General features: G+C 39.0%; 1 pseudogene; it reads left to right on the forward strand.

The window, feature by feature from the left end:
* Window positions 1-21,937, forward strand: part of LOC137750406 (zinc finger protein 75D-like) — a 39,178-nt pseudogene extending 17,241 nt beyond the window's left edge.
* The last annotated feature ends 1,469 nt before the right edge of the window (window positions 21,938-23,406 follow it).

Consider the following 23,406-nt stretch of genomic DNA (forward strand, 5'->3'; position numbering starts at 1 on the left):
CTCACTGTCTTAGAAGGAGGAAAAGGAGAGACCAGGGCACGGATATCTCAGGAAGTATCATCACTCAACTAAATCATGATCTCTCACCTGTCTCCACAAGTGACAGGAATCCCTTCTTAAGTATGGTCTCTTTTTCTCAGAAAGAACCCTGTTTTCTCTTTGGCTAATCCCTTGGAGTTAACCTGGGTGCTATGCCCTCCCAAATTACTTCTTGTCCTGTACACCATCTGGGACCTGGAAACAGTCTGTCCTCTAACCATTTGCAGGCACAGAGTGGTCTGGGATTTGCTGAAGAATAACAGGAAACGCTGTGCCATTTTGCATTCCCATCAACAATGAATGAGAGTTTCTGTTTTTCCATATTCTTATAATGTAGTTGTCAGTGTTTTTGGATTTTCACCATTCTGATAGTTGTATAGTGGTATCTCATTGCTTTAATTTACAATTCCCTAATGACATGATGTGGAGCATCTTTTCATATGGTTTTTTTTTTAAATTATCCCCTTTTTTAAAAAATTAATTAATTCATTATTATTTATTTTTGGCTGTGTTGGGTGTTTGTTTCTGTGCGAGGGCTTTCTCCAGCTGCGGCGAGCGGGGGCCACTCTTCATCGCGGTGCACGGGCCTCTCACTGTCGCGGCCTCTCTTGTTGCGGAGCACAGGCTCTAGACGCACAGGCTCAGCAGTTGTGGCTCACGGGCCTAGTTGCTCCGCGGCATGTGGGATCTTCCCAGACCAGGGCTCGAACCCGTGTCCCCTGCATTGGCAGGCAGACTCTCAACCACTGCACCACCAGGGAAGCCCTTCATATGATTTTTTACCATCTGTGTACATTGTTTGGTGAAGTGTCTGTTCATATCTTCTGCCCCTTTCTTAATCAAGTTGATCATTTTCTTATTGTTGAATTTTAAGAGTTCTTTGCATAAGTTATATAAAATTCCTTTATCACATAAGTATTTTGCAAATGTTTTCTCCCGGTCTATGGCTTGTCTTATTCTTTTGACAGTGTCTTTGCAAAGCAAAAGTTTTTAATTTTAATGAAGTCCAACTTATCAATCATTTCTTTCCTGGAGCATGCCTTTAGTGTTGTATCTACTGTATAAAGTCATCACCAAACCCAAAGTCATGTAGGTTTTCTCCTATGTTTTATCTTCTGGAGTTTTATTATTTTGGTTTACATTTAGATCTAGAATCCATTTTGAATTATTTTTGTGAGGGGTGTAAAATCTGCATCTAGATTCTTTTTTTTTTTTTTTGCATGTGTATGTCCAATTGTTCTAGCACCATTTGTTAAAAAGACTGTCTTTCCTCCATTTTATTGCCTTTGCCCTTTTGTCAACAGTCAGTTGTCCATATTTATGTCGGTCTATTTCTGGGCTCTCTATTCTGTTCCATTGATCTATTTGTCCTTTCACCTACACCATACTGTCTTGATTATTGTAGCTTTACAGTAAGTCAGTGTTGAGTAATGTCAGTCCTCTAGCTTTTTTCTTCTCCTTCAATATCATGGTGGATATTCTGGGTCTTGTGCCTCTCCATATATATTTAAAAATCAATTTGTCAATATCCAGAAAATAACTCGCTAGGATTTTTTAAAAAATAAATTTATTTTATTTATTTATTTTTGGCTGCGTTGGGTCTTCATTGCTGTGTGCGGGCTTTCTCTAGTTGCAACGAGCAGGGGCTACTGTTCGTTGCAGTGCACGGGCTTCTCATTGCGGTGGCTTCTCTTGTTGCGGAGCACGGGCTCTAGGGCGTGCAGGCTTCAGTAGTTGTGGCACGTAGGCTCAGTAGTTGTGTCTCATGGGCTCTAGAGTGCAGGCTCAGTAGTTGTGGCACACGGGCTTAGTTGCTCTGCGGCATGTGGGATCCTCCCAGACCAGAGCTCAAACCCGTGTTCCCTGCATTGGCAGGCGGATTCTTAACCACTGTGCCACCAGGGAAGCCCTTGCTGGGATTTTTATTGGGATTCCATTGAATCTATAGATCAAGTTGGGAAGAATTACCATCTTGACAGTATTGATTTTTATTCTTTAGCCTGTTGATGTGATGGATTACGTTAATTAATTTTGTATAAGTTCTTAATTAATTAATTACTTTTGGCTTCGTTGGGTCTTCGTTGCTGTGTGCAGGCTTTCTCTAGTTGCGGCAAGCAGGGGCTATTCTGTTGCAGTGCGCGTGCTTCTCTTGTTGTAGAGCACAGGCTCTAGGCGCGCGGGCTTTAGTAGTTGTGGCTAGCGGGCTCCAGAGTGCAGGCTCAGTAGTTGTGGCGCACAGGCTCAGTTGCTCCGCGGCATGTGGGATCTTCCCGGACCAGGGCTCGAACCCGCATCCCCTGCACCGGCAGGCGGATTCGTATCCACTGCGCCACCAGGGAAGTCCTGACATTAATTAATTTTTGAATATTGAACCAGTCTTGCATTCCTGGAATAAATCCCACTGTATAACTCTTATTATACATTGTTGAATTTGATTTGTTAATATTTTGTTGAGGCGTTTGGAATCTATGTTCATGAGAGATATTAGTAATGTCTTTATTTTGGTTTTTGGTATTAGGGTAATGTTTGCTTCATAGAATTCCTCACCACTGTTCCCATCCACTCCAGACACTGCGTGTTCTTTCATTAAGGTAACCTTTCATCTCTACGGACTGTCCAGGTCCCTGATCTCTGATTATAGCTTCACAACTATCTATGTTACAGTTTTAGAAGCTATCATTCAATGTCCTCTATTCTATTATACTGGAAGTTTTACAGGTGAGGCGTGTAGTAGACATTTGTTGGTTGCCTCTTAGCATCCGTTTTTCCTTTCCTCCTTCCTAACAACCCTGATTCAATTTGGAGACCTGTGAGGTTTCTGACCCCGGTTTCTAAGAGTGAGTAGAGAATAATAATGTAATGAACCCTATGTAGGCGTCAACAATTATCAACATTTTACCTATTTTGTTTCATTTAACCTCTCCAGTTTTTGTTTTTATTTTGTTTCTTTTGGAGTATTTTAAAGCAAATCTCAGACGTTATGGCATTTCATGCATAAATAGTTCCATTTAAAAGAGAAATACATCTTGACAATCATACCCTAATCTGTCTTTGAGAAAAAATTCCCACTCAACAGAAGCCTTCTCTCCCACAAGAGGCAAGCTTAATTGAGAATGTGGGAGCTGCCTTTCCCTCCCTCAAATGGCAACCAGAACTTGACCAACAACTTCTCAGGATGACTTTGTAAGAGGACCCTCTTGATCTCCCCACCCCCCGCCAGGGGGTATTCATTTATGAGAACAGCAGGCAACCTGAATGCTTCATAATGAGGGTGCTCCAAGAAATGAAATTGAGTTATTTGTAGTGAGGTGGATGGACCTAGAGACTGTCATACAGAGTGAAGTAAGTCAGAAAGAGAAAAACAAATACCGTACGCTAACACATATATATGGAATCTAAAAAAAAAAAAAAGGTTCTGAAGAACCTAGGGGCAGGACAGGAATAAAGACACAGACATAGAGGATGGACTTGAGGACACGGGGAGAGGGAAGGGTAAGCTGGGACGAAGTGAGAGAGTGGCATGGACATATATACACTACCAAATGTAAAATAGATAGCTAGTGGGAAGCAGCCGTGTAGCACAGGGAGATCAGCTCGGTGCTTTGTGTCCACCTAGAGGGGTGGGATAGGGAGGGTGGGAGGGAGACGCAAGAGGGAGGAGATATGGGGATATATGTATATGTATAGCTGATTCACTTTGTTTTACAGCAGAAACTAACACACCATTGTAAAGCAATTATACTCCAATAAAGATGTTAAAAAAATAATAATGAGGGTGCTCCAGAAGGAATACTAGATGCCTGTAATGATCACAAGAGCAATTTATTAGTAAGTTGAAACTGCATGATGGACTGCTAACTTTTAACACGCCCCAGAGTGATTCGCTCATTAAGAGTTCAGTGGCAACAGTTAATTGTTGGTTTCCTGGAAGCCACTAAAGAACAAAATAATAATAGTAATTACTCTCTAACATGTTCATATAGGACATTTCCCCTGGAGCTCAAAGTGGCCCTCATTTACCTACTTTGTTTTTCTCTTTTTTTTTTAATTGAAATTATGTGTAAATGAATACTAAAAACATTAGAATTTGTTATAATTCCCTCTAATCATATGCCTAATCCTGAGCCATCTTCTAACCATTCCTACTTGATGGTATTTCTTTCTTTTTCTTTTAAACAAATTTATTTTATTTTGTTTATTTTTATCATTTTATTTATTTTTATTATTATTTCATTTATTTATTTTTGGCTGCGTTGGGTCTTCGTTGCTGCATGCAGGCTTTCTCTAGTTGCAGCGAGCGGGGACTACTCTTCGTTGCAGTGGGCGGGCTTCTCATTGCAGTGGCTTCTCTTGCTGCCAGGCACGGGTTCTAGGCGCGTGGGCTTCAGTAGTTGTGGCACACAGGCTCAGTAGTTGTGGCTCGCAGGCTCTAGAGCACAGGCTCAGTAGTTGTGGTGCAGGGGCTTAGTTACTCCACGGCATGTGGGATCTTCCCAGAGCAGGGCTCAAACCCGTGTACCCTGCATTGGCAGGCGGGTTCTTAACCACTGTGACGCCAGGGAAGTCCTGGTATTTCTTTTTATTAGCATTTAACTATAGCATATTGGTAACCACTAAGATGAAAAATGATGTGGAAATTTAATACTCCTTTTCTATTTCCTTCCCCATTTGGCACCATACTTCCTCTTCATGAGGAATTTTCTCTCCTCTTCCTTGGTTGGTGTCCACTCCTTCCCTTGATTCTCTTTCTGGAGTTATTCTAAAGTAGTTACTCTGTACTTCAACACCCAGTGCTCTAATAGTCAAGAAGTGTGGTGCAAAATGCTTTGAAAGATCATTTTATGACCAATTAATACTTGCTGTAGTTTAACATTTATAAAAATCGACTTAACAAACCAAGTGTTACTTGTAACCAGTATTCCTGGTGCCATAAACTAGTGTTTATCACCTGCAGTTCCCAAATTGACACATTAACCTGCTGCCAAAAACTGGTTCTATTTCTGCCTGTGGATGTTTGCTCCCTAGAACTTTTGGAGCAATATGCACTGTGAATGTTCATGTATTCATTCAACGTTGGGCAAATGTTTATTGCGCACTTTCTGCATGCCAGGCATTGTTTTAGGTGCTGGGATTTTATGTTCACAAGTATTTTTGGTTTTGTGTTTTTGCTTCTAAAGAATGCTAGGTTGGGGATAAAGTGGGCATTTTCTGGGTTTCTTTACATGGTTTAAACAATTTGTATAATATTTGTATCATTCATTTGTTTGGCAGATTGGCCTTCCATGGTCAGTTTCTCACTCTGCCTTATCTTCAAGACCAACTGCAGCTTCCCCAAAATAGAATAGGAAAAACACAACTCTACTGTCTTACATACCTTAATATTAATTTAAAAAATAGATGTGATTGAATTGACTTAGACGCTCTACTTTTTTGAGAGTGGACTTTAGCATTCACATTTGAAGAGTATCTTTGATACTTTTATTTTAAATTTTAAAATTCTTATGAATGACATGATTAGAGCATTAAAGGCAGAGACAAGAAGTCTAGATACATTCAGACACAAAGAAAACACCTACGAAAATTTAGGCACTTTAGTATATAAGCAATTCTACTTGCTAAAAGGGTTTGTTTGTTTTTTGTTTTTTGTTTTTTTTTTGGTCTATGTCTCAACTTTTCACAACCATCAATCCCCAAGTGCTCAGAAACTTCATCTCAAGCAGCATTATTTAACACTACATGAAAGAAACTCAGTAGTAGAGAATTTAATATTGAAAAGGGCAAAGGATTTGAATAGGCATTTCTCACAATAAGATATACAAATGACCAGTCAGCACATAAAAAGGCACTCAACATCATTAGCCATCATGGAAATGAAAATCAAAACCACAATGAGATACTATCCACTAGCATGTGGATAATAGATAAGAACGTGTTATTGAGGATGTGGAGAAATTAGAACCCTCATACACTGCTGGTGGGAATTTAAATTGTTCAGCCACTGTAGAAAACACATTGGCACTAACTTCAAAAGTTAAACATCGAATTACCATTAGTCCCAGCAATTCCACTGCTACATATAGACCCAAGAGAATAGAAAACTTGTGTCCACAAAAAACTACTATATGAATGTACATAGCAGCATTATTCACAATAGCCCCAAACTAGAAACAACCCAAACGTCCATCAACTAATAAATGGATAAATAAAATGTGGTATATCCATACAATAGAATGTTGTTTAGCAATAAAAGGAAAGGAAATTCTGATATATGCTACGACATATATGAACGTTGAAAACATTCTAAGTGAAAGGAGTCAGACACAAAAGGTCACATGTTGTATGAAATATCCAGAACAGACAAATCTATAGAGACAGAAAGTGGATTAGTGGTTTCCAGGGACTGGAAACTGCAGGGGGTGGAGGTTGACTGCTAAAGATACAGGGTTTCTTCTGGGGTGATGAAAATGTTCTGGAATTAAATAGTGATGATGAAATGTAAGTATGGTAATAAAACTACTGAATTAAATATTTCAAAATGGTGAATTTTATGATATGTGTCTTATATCTCAATTTTAAAAACCTGACTAAGAAGGGACTAAAGCAGAGGGTGACAAGTTGGCTTCCAGGTAACTAATAGTAGCCGGTGGGACAGGGAAGAAGATTGTGGACAAGAAAAAAGATTAAGTAAAGCCTTTGAAAAGAAGTAAAATAATTTGGGAAGACCTCGGTGGAGGCAGGGATTAGGTATCAGAGTGGAGAACCAGTAATACAGGAAAAGAAAGAAAATGTATAGCTGTTGGAAAGGCACAAGAAAAACTAAGTATTGGGGTTCCAGCTCTGGATAAGATGAAGTAAGCATGCTTCACCTTTTCTCTCACATAGAAAACAACTCTAAAACCTGGATAGAATGTATGGAGCAGCTATTTGAGAACGTCAAAGCATTAATAGCAGTTGGTGATTTGGAGAAGAACACCAGAGTTCAAAGTACCACTGAACTGATGGTGAGTTTACAGTTTATGTTCTCTGATATCCCTTTACCTCAGCTCAGCACAACTGGAAACCTGGAAGTGAGCACTGTGGTGAAGATGGAGGCAAAATACAACATTTACTTATGACAAAAACTCCCAGGAAACTAGGAATAGAATGGAACTTCTTCAACCAGTAAAAGAGCATCTATTAAAAAAACTCTATAGCTTATATCATACTTAGTTATCAAAGATTGAATGCTTTCCCTCTGAGATAAGCAACAAGACAAGAATACCCAGTCCTGCCACTCGTGTTTAGTGTTGTACTGGAAGATTTTACCAGTGCAATAATGAAAGAAAGGGAAATAAAAAACATCTAGATTGAAAAGGAAAAACAAAATTGTTCTGTACACTGATGACATGAGTGTCAATGTAGAAAATTCTAAGACCCTGCCAAAATCTCTAAAATAAGTTAATTTAGTAAGATCACAAGATGCAAGGTCAATAAACAAAACAAATTCTATTTCTGTACATTGGAAACAATGTAATTTACAATAGCTTCAAAAAAAGAAATAGTTATAAATCTAACAAATCATGTAGAGGTTGTGTGTGCTGAGAACTATAAATCACTGGTGAAATAAGTCAAAGATGTCCTAAATAAATGGAAAGACATACCATGTTCATAAATTAGAAAGATTCAAAGTAGTAAAAATGTCAGTTCTCCCCTGATTGATCAATAGTTTTAATGCAATGTGGAAAGATAAAAGAACTAGAATAGCCTAAACAGTTTTGAAAAATAAGAAAAAAATTGAAGAAATCACATTACTTGATTATAAGACTTTCTCTAAAGCTATGTTAATCAAAAGAGTGTGATGTTGGTAAAGGGATAGACACACAGATCAATGGCAGAGAATAAAGAGTCCAGAAATTGACCCACATAAATATGGCAGGTTGATTTTAAATAGGCAAATATTTAATGAGGTTACAATCACATAAAACAGAATTAACCATTTTAAAGTGAACAATTGAGTGGCATTTAGTACATTCATAATTTTGTGCAACTACTACTTCTATCTAGTTCCAAAATATTTTCATCACACCCAAAGAAAGTCCCATATCCACTAGGCAGTTACTCCTCATTCTTGTTTTCCTATAGTGCCTGGCAAATCACAAACTTACTTTTTGTCCGTCTGGATTTATCTAATCTGAATATTTAATATAAATGGAATCTTACAGTATGTGACATGTTGGGCCTGACTTTCTTTCACTAGTGTAATGCTTTTTAAGTTGACCCACGTTGCAGCATGTTTCAATCAGCACTTCATTCCTTTTTTGGCTGAATAATATTCAGTATTATTGATTCATTACAATTTGTTTATACATTCATCTGTTGATGGACATTTAAGTTGTTTCTACTTTTTGGCTATTGTGATAGCCCTGTTGCATTCATGCAAGTACAAGTATTTGTTTTGAGTACCTGTTTTCAGCTCTGTTGGCATACAGTATACCCAGAAGTGGTACTGTGGGGTCATATGGTAGTTTTATGTTTAATTTTTGAGGAACAGACTTACCTATCGGGCCTGAAATATTTTATAGGCATACCTCATTTTAGTGCACTTTTATTGTCTTTACAGATAATGTATTTTTACAAATTGAATGTTTGTGGCAACCCTGCGTCAGCAAGTCTAGCAGCACCATTATTCCAACAGCATTTTCTCACTTTTTGTCTCTGTGTCACATTTTGATAATTCTCACAATATTTCAAACTTTTTCATTATTATATTTGTTATGGTGATCTGTGATCAGTGATTTTTCATGTTACTATTGAAACAGTTTTGGCATTATGTAGACATAATGCTATTGCATACTTAATCAATTGCAGTATAGTATAACTATAACTTTTATATGCTCTGGGAAAACAAAACAAAAAAAGTGTCACTTTATTGCGACGTTTGCTTTTTTTGTTTTTTGGCTGCACTGTGCGCCTTGTGGGATCTTAGTTCCCAGGCCCTCAGCTGTGAGACCACAGAGTCTTAACCGCTGGACTGCCAGGGAATTCCCACAGTGTTTGCTTTGTTGCAGTGGTCTGGAACTGAACCCTCAGTACCTCCAAAGTATGCCTGTGCATTCTCACCAGACATGTTCAGGGGTTCCTTTTTTCTACCTTCTTGCTAACACTAGCTATTTTTCTATTTGTATTATTATTATAGCCATCTAAATGAGTATAAAGTGGTATTTAATTATGTTTTTGGTCTGCATTTCCCCAGTGACTAATGATGTTGAGCATGTTTTCATGTGCTTGTTGACCATTTATCTTCTTTAGAGAAATGTCCCTTTGAGTCCTTCAGCCATTTTACAGTTTGTTTGTTTGTTTGTTTGTTTATTTATGGCTGTGTTGGGTCTTTGTTGCTGCGCGCGGGCTTTCTCTAGTTGTGGCAAGCAGGGGCTACTCTTCGTTGCGGTGCGCAGGCGTCTCATTGCAGTGGCTTCTCTTGCTGTGGAGCACGGGCTCTAGGCACGTGGGCTTCAGTAGTTGTGGCACATGGGCTCAGTAGTTGTGGCTCACAGTCTCCAGAGCGCAGACCCAGTAGTTGTGGCACATGGGCTTAATTGCTCTGCGGCATGTGGGATCTTCCTGGACCAGGGCTCAAACCCATGTCCCCTGCACTGGCGGGCGGATTCCTAACCACTGCACCACCAGGGAAGCCCCAAAACCTTACTTTTAATAATACATAGAACAGCTAGACAGAAGATCAAAAAAACAAACTGAGTTCTTCAACAACATTATAAACCAGGTAGATGTAACAGTTATATATAGAACACCCTGCCCAACAACAGTACACATTCTTCTCAAGTGCACATGAACATTCTCCAGGATAGACCATATAGTAGGCAATGAAATAAGACTTAGTAAATTTTAAAAGATTCAAATCATATAAGGTATCTTCTCTGACTGCATGGAATAAAACTAGAAATAAACAACAAAAAGAAAACTGGCAAATTCACAAATACGAGAAATTAATTAACACACTCTTAAATGACCAGTAGGTCAAAGAAGACATCATAAGGGAAATTATGAAATATTTTGAGATGAATGAAGACAAAAATACAACATATCAAAACTTAAGGGATGCAGCAATAGTAATACTCAAAGGGAAATTTATGGCTATAAATACCTATATTAAAAAAGAAGAAATATCTCAAAGCAATAACTTTCTGTTTTAAGGAAAGAGCAAATTAAATGCAACAGCAGCCAAAGGAAGGAAATAATTAAGATTAGAATGGAATAGGGAATAGAAATAGAGAAATGAAATGGAATGAAATAGAGAATAGAAAAACAATAGAGAATCAAACACACCAAAACTGGTTCTTTGAAAAGATTAAAAATATTGACAAAACTTAGCTGAACTGACCAAGAGAGAAAGAGAGAAATCACAAATTACTAAAATCAGAAGTGAAAGTGAGGACATTCCTACTGCTTTTATAGAAATGAAAAGGATTATAAGAGAATACTATGATCCACTGTACACCAACAAATTAGTAACCTAGATGAAATGGAAAAATTGTTAGAAACACAAAACTGTAAAAACTGACTCAAGAAGAAATAGAAATGTAAATAGACCTATAACATGTAAAAAGAATTAACCAGTAGTCAAAAACCTCCTAAGAAACAAAAAAACAGGACCCAATGACTTCACTGGTAAACTCTACCAAACAGTTAAAGAAAAATTAACACCAAACCTTCTCAGCCTATTCCAAAAATAGAAGAGGAAGAACTTCTTCTGAACTCATTCTATGAGGTCAGCACTCCTGTGACAACAAAACCAGACAAAGACATCACAAGACTACAGATTAATATGCCATATGAATGTAGATGTAAAAATCCTCAACAAAATACCAGCAAACTGAATTCAGCAGCTTATTAAAATGATTATACATCATGACCAGTGGAATTTATTCCAGGAAAAAATTAGTGGTTTAGTATGTGAAAATCAGTCAATGTAATATAGCACATTAGTGGAATAAAGGACCAAAATCAAATGATCATCTCAATTGATGCAGAAAAACCTTTGACAAAATCTTACATCCTTTCTGATTAAAAAAACACTCATCAGGCTAGGAGTAGAAAGGTACTTCCTCAACATGGTAAGGGGCATTTATTAAAAAACCCACAGCTAAGATCGTGGAAGACTTAATGACTTAATGGTGGAAGACTTAATGACTTAATGATGGAAGACTGAAAGCATTCCCCCTAAGATCAAGAATAAGATGAGAGGATGCTCGCTTTGATCACTTCAATTCAACATTTTACTGGAAGTTCTAGACAGAGCAATTAGGCAATAAAAATAAATAAAAGACATGCAAATTGGAAAGGAAGATTAAAAAAATCTCTATTCACAGGTGAGATGATCTTATATATAGAAAATCATAACGAATCAACAAATACCCAAGTATTAGAGTTGATAAATTCAGCCAAGTTGCACAGTTCAATATCAAGACATAAAAATCATCTGTGGTTCTATATATTAGCAAGGAACAATTTGAAAAGGAAATTTAAGAAAACAATTTCATTTATAATATTATCAAAAAGAATAAAATATTTAGGAATGAATTTGACCAAGAAGATACAATACTTGTATACAAACAAGTATAAAACATTGCTGAAAGAAATTAAAGAAGACCAAAATGAATAGAAAGACATCCCATGTTCGTAGATTGGAAGAGTTAATATTGTTAAGATGGCCATACTTTCCAAAGGGATCTACAGATTCAATGCAATCCCTGTCAAAGTTCCAAATGTGTCCTTTACAGAAATGGAAAAGCCGATACTAAAATTAATATGGAATTGCAAACCCTGAATAGCCAAAACAATCTTGAAATAGAAGAACAAAGTTGGGGAACTCACATTTCCCAGTTTCAAAAATTTCTTCAAAGATATAGTAATCAAAACACGGAGATAGGACTTCCTTGGTGGTCCAGTGAGAAGGAATCCGCACTCCCAATGCAGGAGACCCCGGGTTTGATCCCTGGTTGGGGAACTAGATCCCACATGCATGCCACAACTACGAGTTTGCATGCCACAAACACGAGTTTGCATGCTGCAACTAAAAGGATCCTGCATGCCTCAACTAAACATGCCGAAGTGAGGATCCCGCGTGCCGCAGCTAGGACTCAGTACAGCAATAAATAAATAAATAAATAAATAAATAAATAAATAAAATGTTTTTTAAACCCCACAGAGATAGATATATAGATCAGCTGAATAGAACTGAGAGTCCAGGAATAAACCCATACATCTATGGTCAATTGATTTTTGACAAGAATGGTAAGACCATTCAATGTGGAAAGAATAGTACTGTCAACAAATGGTACTGAGAAAAATGGGTATGGACATGCAAAAGAATCAATTTGCAGCCTTACCTCACACTATATACAAAAATTAACTCAAAATGAATAAAAGACCTAAATGTAAGAGCTAAAAGTATACCTCTTAAAAGAAAACATATGGGTAAATCTTCATGACCTTGGATTTGGCAGTGGATTCTTAGATATGACACCAGAAACAAAAGCAAAAAAGAAAATATAGGTAAACTGGACTCATCAAAATAAACAACTTTTGTATTTCAAAGGGCACTATTAAAAAAGTGAAAAGACAATTCAATTGCACATGAAATGATGCTCAACATCACTAGTCATTGGGGAAACGTAAATCAAAACCACAAAGAGACATACATCTCACCCCCTAGGATTGCTATAATGCTTTTTAAAAGGGACAACAATAATTGGTAAAGATGTAGAAAAATTGGAACCCTCTACGTTGCTGGTGGGAATATAAAATGATACAGCCTCTGTGGAAAACAGTTTGGCAGTTCCTCAAAAAGTTAAACATAGAATTACGATATGAACCAATAATTCCACTCCTACATATATCCTTGAAAGAATTGAAAACATGCTTTCAAACAAAAACTTGCAAGTGAATGTTCATAGGAACATTGTTCACAATAGCCAAAAGGTTTAAACCACCCAAGTGTTCATCAGCTGATGAATGGAGGAACAAAATGTAGTATATCCATATAATGGGATATTATCAATTCATAAAAAAGAATTTAGTACAACTAAGTTGTACTAAATTTAACGGGGATGAAGCTTGAAAACATTATGCTAAGAAAAGGAAGTCAGGCCCCAAAGGTCACATATGATTCCATATATATGAAATATCTGGAATAGGGAAATCCACAGAGACAGAAAGGAGATTAGTGGTTGTCAGAGGATGGGGCAAGGGAGAATGAGGAGTAACTACTAAATGGGTAGAGGGTTTTCTTTGGGGATGATGAAAATATTTTGGAAGTAGACAGAGGTAATGATTGAACAACCTTGTGAATATACTAAAAACCACAGGATTGAACATTTTAAATGGTTAAAATTATGAATTTTGTTATGTGAATTTTATCTCAATAAAAATTTAAAAGACACTCAAAACTTTCCCTAATTGGATTTTTCTAATTGTAAAGAAATACATTCTTATTGTATTTAGCCAAACAATACAGAAGTCTATTTCAAAAGAAGTTAATCATTCTTCTTGGGGCAGGGACTATTGCTTGGCTGCTCAATACCTCCTCTCCATTTCTTTCTTACTAATACAACATTGTATTATGGGGGCTGCCTGACATGATGTGATGTGATGTGATATAATAATTGTGACTAGCTAAAAACTACATTTTACAGCCTCCTATGCAATTAGGTGTAGTTATATAACTGAATCCTCATCCATGAGATGTATGGGGAAGATATTTGGTGGGACTTCTAGGATAGCTTCCTAAACTAGGTGCAAACATCTCCTTCCACCTTCCGTGCAGGAATGTGGACATGTGGCTAGAGCACCTACCACCATCTTAGACCACAGGTGGCCTTGAGGATAGACGCCACTGTTAAGAATGGTGGAACAGGGGGAATTCCCTGGTAGTCCAGTGGGTAAGACTCCGCGCTCCTAATGCAGGGGGCCCGGGTTCGATCCCTGATCGGGGAACTAGGTCCCGCATGCATGCTGCAACTGAGAAGTCCATATGCCGCAACTAAAAGATCCCGCATGCTGCAACAAAGATCCTGGTGCTGCAACTAAGACCTGGCGCAGCCAAAAATAAATAATAAGTAACTAAATAATTTTTAAAAATTGAAAAATAATAGGGCAACTTTCTTTAAAAAAAAAAAAAAAAGAATGGTGGAACAGGGACTTCCCTGGCAGTCCAGTGGTTAAGACTTCGCCTTCCAATTCAGGGGATGCAGGTTCGATCCCTGGTTAGGGAGCTGAGGTCCCACCTGCCTTGTGGCCAAAAAGCCAAAACATAAAACATAATAAATTCAATGAAGACTTATAAAATGGTCCATATAGGGCTTCCCTGGTGGCGCAGTGGTTAAGAATCTGCCTGCCAATGCAGGGGACACGGGTTTGAGCCCTGGTCTGGGAAGATCCCACATGCCAAGGGGCAATTGAGCCCATGCACCACAACTACTGAGTCTGCACTCTAGAGCCTGTGAGCCACAGCTACTGAGCCCGCATGCCACAACTACTGAAGCCCACGCGCCTAGAGCCCGTGCTCCACAACTAGAGAAGCCACGACAGTGAGAAGCCCGTGCACCGCAACAAAGAGTAGCCCCCGCTCGCTACAACTAGAGAAAGCTCGGGCACAGCAATGAAGACCCAACACAGCCAAAAATAACTAACTTAATTAATTTTTAAAAAATGGTACACATCAAAAAAAGTCTTAAAAAAAAAAAAAAGAATGGTGGAACAAAAAGGCACAAGGAACCTGCACTGGTGATTGTTGAGCTGCTGCCATGCTAGACCCTGATTGTCTATTTTTTATTTATTTATCTATTTGGCTGTGTCAGGTCTTAGTTGCGGCATGTGGGATCTTTGTTGCTGTGCATGGGCTTCTCTCTAGTTTTGGTGCGCAGGCTCTAGAGCACTCGGGCTTAGTTACCCCTCGGCCTGTGGGATCTTAGTTTCCCGACCAGGGATCGAACCTGTGTCCCCTGCATTGGGAGGTGGATTCTTAACCACTGGACCACCAGAGAAGTCCCTGATTGTCTATTTCTGAACTTGCTTTTTGTGAAGGAAAAATAAACCGCCTATTTTCTTATAAAATAATTAATTTGGATCACTACTTCATACCATATACAATAATGAACTCCAGAGAATTAAAAACTTACATATGAAAGATAAAACTATATGAAGAAATTGAAATGAAATATATTTGTAAATTTGGGATTGGGAAGAACTTCTTAAAAATCTTAAATGCACAAATCAACTTTAAGGCAGATAATGTATTATTGGATTATATAAAAATCTAGGATTTCTGTTCAGAGGTTAGCATAGACTAAACTAGGGGGAAATATTTACAGTGTATATACCCAGCAAAATTTATCTAGACTATTCTAGGATCTACTGCAAATCAGAAAACCACAGAAAAACTAAAATAAAAATGGGCAGAGGATATGAAAAGGCAGTTTATAGAAGGAGAAATAAAAATAGCCAACACATTTATTAAAAAATGTCCAATCTCGGGCTTCCCTGGTGGCGCAGTGGTTAAGAATCTGCCTGCCAATGCAGGAGATACGGGTTCAAGCCCTGGTCTGGGAAGATCCTACATGCCGCGGAGCAACTAAGCCCATGCAGCACAACTACTGAGCCTGAGCTCTAGAGTGCACAAGCCGCCACAACTACTGAGCTTGCGTGCCACAACTAGTGAAGCCCATGCGCCTAGAGCCCATGCTCCACAACAAGAGAAGCCACCGAAATGAGAAGCCCACGCACCGCAACGAAGAGTAGCCCCTGCTCGCTGCAACTAGAGAAAAGACCACACGCAGCAACGAAGACCCAATGCAGCCAAAAATAAATAAATAAATAAATAAATTTTAAAAATGTCCAATCTCACTAGTAATCACTTTAAATTAAAATCAAATTAATCTGAGATACCATTTTATACCCATCAGATTAGCGTAAATTAGAAAATTTGATTGTAGTAGGTGTTAACTAGGTTGGGGCAGGGGGCTGCGGAATCAGAACCCTTCATTTATAGCTGTTGGGAGTGGTATACTGCTACAACCCTTTGAAAGAGTCTGGTAGTGCTTATGTATATATATCCCTATTCCCCAGCATTCTCAATCGTGTGTGTGTGTGTGTGTGTGTGTGTGTGTGTGTGTACACATATGTGCATACAGTAGAGGCTCATGCAGGTCCATAAAGAGACCTGTACACAAATGTTCACTGCAGCATTGTCTGTGGTTGTGGGAAATTAAGACAAGCTATACATTCATCCCTAGTAGAATGTACAAATAAAAGATGATAGATGCATATTCAACATTGAAAACACTAAACTAAATATACACATAACAACATGGATATATCTTTTAAAACATAAGTAATAACACTGTGGGAAAAAAGGAGTTAAAATGTAAGCAGAACAGGAGGTATAGCACAACAACATTGATGCAAATTTAAAACATTTACATATATAAAATAACATTACATGTTCTACAAGGATTCAATACATACCAAAACACTTATATGTCAAACATATGAGACAGAGGAGGTGCCTATGAGGGTGGAAGGGAATGAGAGTGGGATTGGTAATAAAGTGGAAAAGTAAATAAAGTAATATTAAATTAAATTAACAAAAGAGAAGTCTTGCAGAGACCTATGATCACATTTTGTACAGTATTCCAAGGTGACATATTTACTGAATTCCCCACTGAAGGACACTGAGATTCTCCATTTTTTTGTGATTGTGGACTTTATAGTCAAATAGACATAGTTTAAGCAGCTCTGCCATTTACTAACTAGTCCACGTGCCCTGGACAATTATCTACTATCTCTGAACAGTAAGTAGTGTGGTCATCGTGGTAATGTAAACTACTGAACAGAGCATCTGGCACACAGAACAAGCAGCCCACAGTGCTTATGAGTGCGAGAGACTTGTTGGAGACGGGCCTACGGGGCAGGGAGCCCCACTGGGCAGGGGCCAGGCTCAGCTTGCTCACCCCTGTACCCCACCAGCACCTGGGATACTGTCCACCCTTAGTGACCGTTCCTTGAATGAGGTGGTTTCGAAGTCAGCAGTTTCGGGGGTAATTTATCTTACATGACATCTAATGACCTAATCAGGTTGCCAGTCACATTTTACATGTTTATTTAGCATCATTTGTAGGTGATTCCTCTTCACACAGAATGGTGTGAGTGTCTAAGTTTCAAGCCTCTTATCCTCTTATGTTAAGGCCAGAGATAGTGGGAATCCCCTTTTCTCTATTCCCCCCACAAATAAAACACTCAAAGACAACATCTCCCAGATGATGAGTCAAAAATACTAATTTCCTCATCAAAAAGAATAAAAGACCTAGGAATAAACTTAACCAAGGAGGTGAAAGACCTATACTCTGAAAACTATAAAATAAGGATGAAGGAAATTGAAGATGATACAAAAAAATGGAAAGACATCCTGTGTTCATGGATTGGAAGAAATAATATTGTTAACATGTCCATACTACCCAAAGCAGTCTACCCTATTGCAGTCCCTGTCAAAATACCCGTGACATCTTTCACCGAACTGGAACAAATAATCCTGAAATTTAAGAGGAACCACAAAAGACCCCAAATTACCAAAGCAATCTTGAGATAAACGAACAAAGCTGGAAGTACCACACTCCCTGGGTTCAGATGCTACTAAAAAGCTACAGTAATTAGAACGGCATGGTACTGGCACAAAAACACATAGATCAATGGAACAAAATAGCTCAGAAATAAATCCAAGCACTGATGGTCAGTTAATCTATTACAAAGGAGGCAAGAATATACAATGGAGAAAAAAACCAGTTTCTTCAATAAGTGGTGCTGGGAAAACTGAACTGCTACATGTAAAAAAATTAAATTAGAACATTTTCTCAAACCATTTACAAAAATGAACTCAAAGTGGATTAAAGACTTAAATGTAAGACCTGAAACCATAAAACTCCCAGAAGAGAACATAGGCAGAACACTCTTTGACATAAATCATGGCAGTATTTTTTTTTATTTGTCTCCAAAGGCAAAGGTAATGCAAGGAAAAATAAATAAGTGGCACCTAATTAAACTTAAAAGCTTTTCCACAGCAAAGGAAACCATTGACAAAATGAAAAGACAACCTACTGAATGGGAGAAAATATTTGCAAATTATATGACCAATAAGGAGTTAATGTCCAAAATATATAAACAGCTCATACATCTAAATTAAAAAAAAACAACCTAATTTAAAAATGGGCAGAAGAGGGCTTCCCTCGTGATGCAGCGGTTAAGAATCTGCCTGCCAATTCAGGGGACACAGGTTCAAGCCCTGGTCCAGGAAGATCCCTCTAGAGCCTGCGAGCCACAACTACTGAGCCTGCATGCCACAACTACTGAAGCCCGCATACCGGAGCCCGTGCTCCGCAACAAGAGAAGTCACTGCAATGAGAAGCCCGTGCACCGCAACAAAGACTAGACCCTGCTCGCCGCAACTAGAGAAGGCCCGCGCGCAGCAACAAAGACCCAATGCAGCCAAAAATAAAAAGAAAAAGAAATAAATTTATTTTAAAAATGGGCAGGGCTTCCCTGGTGGTGCAGTGGTTGAGAATCTGCCTGCCAATGCAGGGGAGACGGGTTCGAGCCCTGGTCTGGGAAGATACCACATGCCGCGGAGCAACTGGGCCCGTGAGCCACAACTGCTGAGCCTGCGCATCTGGAGCCTGTGCCCAGCAACAAGAGAGGCCGCGACAGTGAGAGGCCCGTGCACCGCGATGAAGAGTGGCCCCCGCTCGCCGCAACTAGAGGAAGCCCACGCACAGAAACGAAGACCCAACACAGCCAAAACTAAGTAAATAAAAAAAAATTTTATAAAAAAAAAAATGGGCAGAAAACATGAATAGACATTTTAAAAAATTTGATATACACATAGCCAACAGGCATATGAAAAGATGCTCAACATCGCTAATCATCAGAGAAGTGCAAATCCAAAGTACAGTGAGACAGGTGTGAGCACCTCATACCTGTCAGAATGGCTATTGTAAAAAAAAAGTCTACAGGGAATTCCCTGGCGGTCCAGAAACCACTGCTGAGGGCACGGGTTCAGTCCCTGGTCAGGGAATTAAGATCCCACAAGTCACGCAGAGCAGCCAAATTAAAAAAAAAAAAAAAAAAAAAAGTCTACAAATTACAAGTGTTGGCGAAGATGTGGAGAAAAGGGAACCCTACTACACTGTTGGTGGAAATGTAAATTGATGCAGCAACTATGGAAAACAGTATGGAGGTTCCTCAAAAAACTAAAAATAGAACTACCATATGATCCAGCAATTCCACTCATAGGTATATATCTGAAGAAAATGAAAACATTAATTTGAAGAGATACGTGCACCCCAATGTTCACAGCAGCGTTATTTACAATGGCCATGATACAGAAGCAACCTAAGTGTCCATCAACAGATGAATGCATAAAGAAGATGTGGTATATTTTTACAATGCCATAGTACTCAGACATAAAATAGAATGAAATTCTGCCACTTGCAACAACGTGGATGGACCTAGAGGGTATTACGCTTGGTGAAATAAATCAGACAAACAAATCACTTAGATGTGGTATCTAAAAAATAAAATAAATGAATATATGAAAACAGAAACAGACTCACTGATATAGAGAACAAACTAGTGGTTACCAGTGGGGCTAAGGAAGGGGAAGGGGCAAGTTAGGGGTAGGGAATTAAGAGATACAAACGACTATGTATAAAATAAATAAGTGGGACTTCCCTGGTGGCTCAGTGGTTAAGAATCCGCCTGACAGTGCAGGGGACACGGGTTCGCGCCCTGGTCCTGGAAGATCCCACATGCCGTGAAGCAACTAGGCCCATGTGCCACAACTACTGAAGCCCGTGCACCTAGAGCCTGTGCTCCACAACAAAGAGAAGCCACCGCAATGAGAAGCCTGCGCACCGCAATGGAGAGTAGCCCCTGCTCGCTGCAACTAGAGAAAGCCTGTGCGCAGCAATGGAGACCCAACGCAGCCAAAAATAAATAAAAACAAAAAAACAAGGTAACTTAAAAAAAGACACAGACCTGCTAGAGAATGGACTTGAGGATATGGGGAGGGGGAAGGGTAAGCTGTGACAAAGTGAGAGAGGGGCATGGACATATATACACTACCCAATGTAAAATAGATAGCTAGTGGGAAGCAGCCGCATAGCACAGGGAGATCAGCTCGGTGGTTTGTGACCACCTAGAGGGGTGGGATAGGGAGGGAGGGAGGGTGGGAGGGAGGGAGACGCAAGAGGGAAGAGATATGGGAACATATGTATATGTATAACTGATTCACTTTGTTATAAAGCAGAAACTAACACACCATTGTAAAGCAATTATACTCCAATAAAGATGTTAAAAAAATAATAAAATAAATAAGCAACAAGCATATATTGTACAGCGTGGGAAATACAGCCAATATTTTGTAGTAACTTTAAATGGAGTATAATCTATAAAAAATACTGAATCACTATTTTGTACACCTGAAACTAACATAATATCAGCTATATGTAAATCAACTGTACTTCAAAAATATATGTAAATCAACTATACTTCAAAAAAATACTAACCTCCTCTACATAGTCTGTTTATGCCTAGTGAGAAAACGAACACTGTTTAACACTAAGCAAGTCGTTTTATTCTCACTTTATGCTTGGTTTACTTGTCTACCAAGTGGGGATAAGACCACCTGCCATAGAAAGCATTTTAACAACTAAGCTAGATCCTGTGAAAGTACCTTGGAAAGGATAAAATTATATAATTAGTAATTATTTAAGGAATGCAGTTATTCTTATTGCTCTTTCAATTAGTAATCTGTGTTTGGGGATGGAGTTCAGGTGAAAGAACCAGTCGGTTCTTCGGGGACAGCCTTTTTCCTGTGTTCCGGCCGTGCGAGTGCTTTGTGCTAATTGCCTGTGGGGGACAGAGATCCCCTCTTGGGCCCTGCAGAATGAGCCAGAGCGAGCCTGGCTTCCAGGTGGCAGAGCCAGCACTCCTCAGAGGGCCAGGGCCAACCCCAAGGTTAAAAGCCTGCGCTCTCAGCTTGAGGGCAGGGGAGCAGCCACAGAGCACAGCCACCATCCTAATTCCACACTCTCTCTCCTACTTGATCCACAAAGCACCAATGACAGTGTGACAGATTCAGGTGGAATCTTGAAGCCAAAGGTATGTTTCCATAGAAAATCTATAGACATTTATTAGTGGAGAATCCAGGGTATGGGAAAGAGAGGCAAAGAGTAAAAAAGATAGAGAAGGAAAGAGCAGTCATGGGGATCAGAGAAGAGAGAGCATGTGAAACGGCCTTTTACAGGGGCTGATTTTGGATTCTTCCTGCCTGGGAAAAGTTGGAGGTGATGATATGGTATTAGGGCCCCAAGCACATTTGTGACCTTCTCTATCAGCTAAGAGAAGAGATAGGAAGGAAAAATATTTAAGCTGCACAGGGGAATTGTAAAACTACAAATTAAGAACTTTTATTGAATCAAAGTCATCTCTAGAATGTCTAGGAGAGAAGCTGGAAAATTTTTATCCTGATCCCCCCCCCCAAAAAAAAGACCCTTTTGTGTGCACATTCAAGTCCTAGGAACAGAATCCTCCAACAGAAAAGGGTCATAGCAGACTTAGGGAAAGCCCAGTGCCCTTGGTCAGGCAAATGTCTAAACACGAAGTCTCTAATTCCTTTTTCTCTTGCCAAAGGATTTGCCAATATTTTATCATGCCAAAATCTCAGAATGTATAATCACAATTTCTCTTGCTTTTAATTTAAGCCTGTTTTTCCTTTTCCTAGGTAAGGAGAGCACCTGCTCTGCAAGCAGGCATCTTTGAAATCCCACCATATAGCAAAGACATTCTTTAATCACTTCTTAAATGAGCTAATATCTTGGCCATTTTCCATAGAACCTATTTCCTCCTTCTCCCTCTTCTCTGAAAATCTGCACATGCTCCATGTCTTTTTAAAAATGTCTGACAGGGGACTTCCTGGCTGTCCAGTGGTTAAGATTTTGCCTCCCAGTGCAGGGGGTGCGGGTTCGATCCCTGGTCGGGGAGCTAAGATCCTACATGCCTCAGGGCCAAAAAACCAAAAACATAAAACAGAAGCAATATTGTAACAGATTCAATAAAGACTTTTAAAATGGTCCACAACAACAACAACAAAAATCTTTAAAAAAAATGTAAGACCCTCCAGTAAGGAACTTCCTAGGCAAGACAGGGCAGAAAGCTTCCTGGACCTAACGTTGAGCGCTCCTCTCTCCAGTTTTCCCTTACGAGACCCACTGCAAACTGCCCTCAGCTTGCACAGAAATGTACCCTCAATGGAACACCATGCTTATCCAGCCTTTTCCAGTCTGAGTTTTTGGTGGTAAACTTTTATATGTATTTGATGTACTGCCATGCATTTAGCCTTCTTTTAATTTTATAAAATCCTATGCTCATTAGAATTACCCCCTTAGCCAGCCTGATAGTCCATGTATCCAGCATCCTTTTTCCAACAGTAGCATCAGAAATCAATTTAAGGGAGCTTGGTTGGATTCCCTGATGCAAACATCAAATGTGGAGGCCCCTTCAGACATTGTAGATTCCCTTCATTTCCCTTTATGAATCTTAAATTTTAATATATTTTTTCAACTGTGCTGCTCTTAGGGGTAATAATTTCCATAGATTTACTATGAACTATGTCATTTTTTCTTTTATTGATCCTATGTTTACCTCTTTTAAGATTCAAACTCCCACATCTCTAATTCTTGAATTCTAAGATTCGGGGGTAGAACTCCTGTTCAAATACCTGAAATCCACCGTAGACGTCAACCTTCTAGACAAATTTTGTTCTGTTATATGGCTCTTGCCTGCCATACTGCCACAATGTTTACACTGAAAACCTTATCTCCAGTTCTGACCAAGTCATCATGAAAAGGTTAACTTAGACCTTAGATGCAAGATAGGCACAAACTGAGCTCTCAGGAATATCACTGTCAACTGTCTCCCACATAAATGAAATATTTTAAAATAAAACATATATAAAAACTTCTCTGCCAGGATCAGGAATTCAGGATTAGGTTTATTTATTTGTTTTTATTTTTTATAATTCCCTTTGCTTTTATTACTCAGGCTAATATTAAAGCAAGGCTTGAATTCTGAGAACTTGCACCCATATATGGGGAGTGCTAACAGCTCAGGAACAGTTTCCATGATAGGAGAAAGCCAACTCCAAATTCCATATTTGCTGTGGCTAATCCACGAGTGGCCAATTGAGAACTGTGGTAAAATTTAGGGGAGGAATGGGCAGAAATCTGGGCGAAGGTGGGCAATTACCACACCCAGGATTAT

Source organism: Eschrichtius robustus, chromosome 16 (assembly GCF_028021215.1).
Source record: "Eschrichtius robustus isolate mEscRob2 chromosome 16, mEscRob2.pri, whole genome shotgun sequence".
NCBI classification, from domain to species: domain Eukaryota; kingdom Metazoa; phylum Chordata; class Mammalia; order Artiodactyla; family Eschrichtiidae; genus Eschrichtius; species Eschrichtius robustus.